Here is a 223-nt window from a genome sequence, read left to right on the forward strand (position 1 = left end):
CACCAAAAGAGAAAAGGGAAAAAAGGAGAGACCATACAAGTGGTTCCAAAAACATCTACAGTCCTGACCCAGAGTTGATGAGCATCTCTCTGTTAAATAGCTAGCAGACCCTGTTATAATCCATCCATCCAATCCCTTTTACTTTCAGGGATCCCTTTCTCAAGTTCCGTTTACCTAACATCCCTTACACCCTTTTAGTCCTCAGCGATCATGTCTAAGGAGC

Source organism: Echinops telfairi, unplaced genomic scaffold (genome assembly GCF_000313985.2).
Source record: "Echinops telfairi isolate 266 unplaced genomic scaffold, ASM31398v2 ScPeMD7_4;HRSCAF=17, whole genome shotgun sequence".
NCBI classification, from domain to species: domain Eukaryota; kingdom Metazoa; phylum Chordata; class Mammalia; order Afrosoricida; family Tenrecidae; genus Echinops; species Echinops telfairi.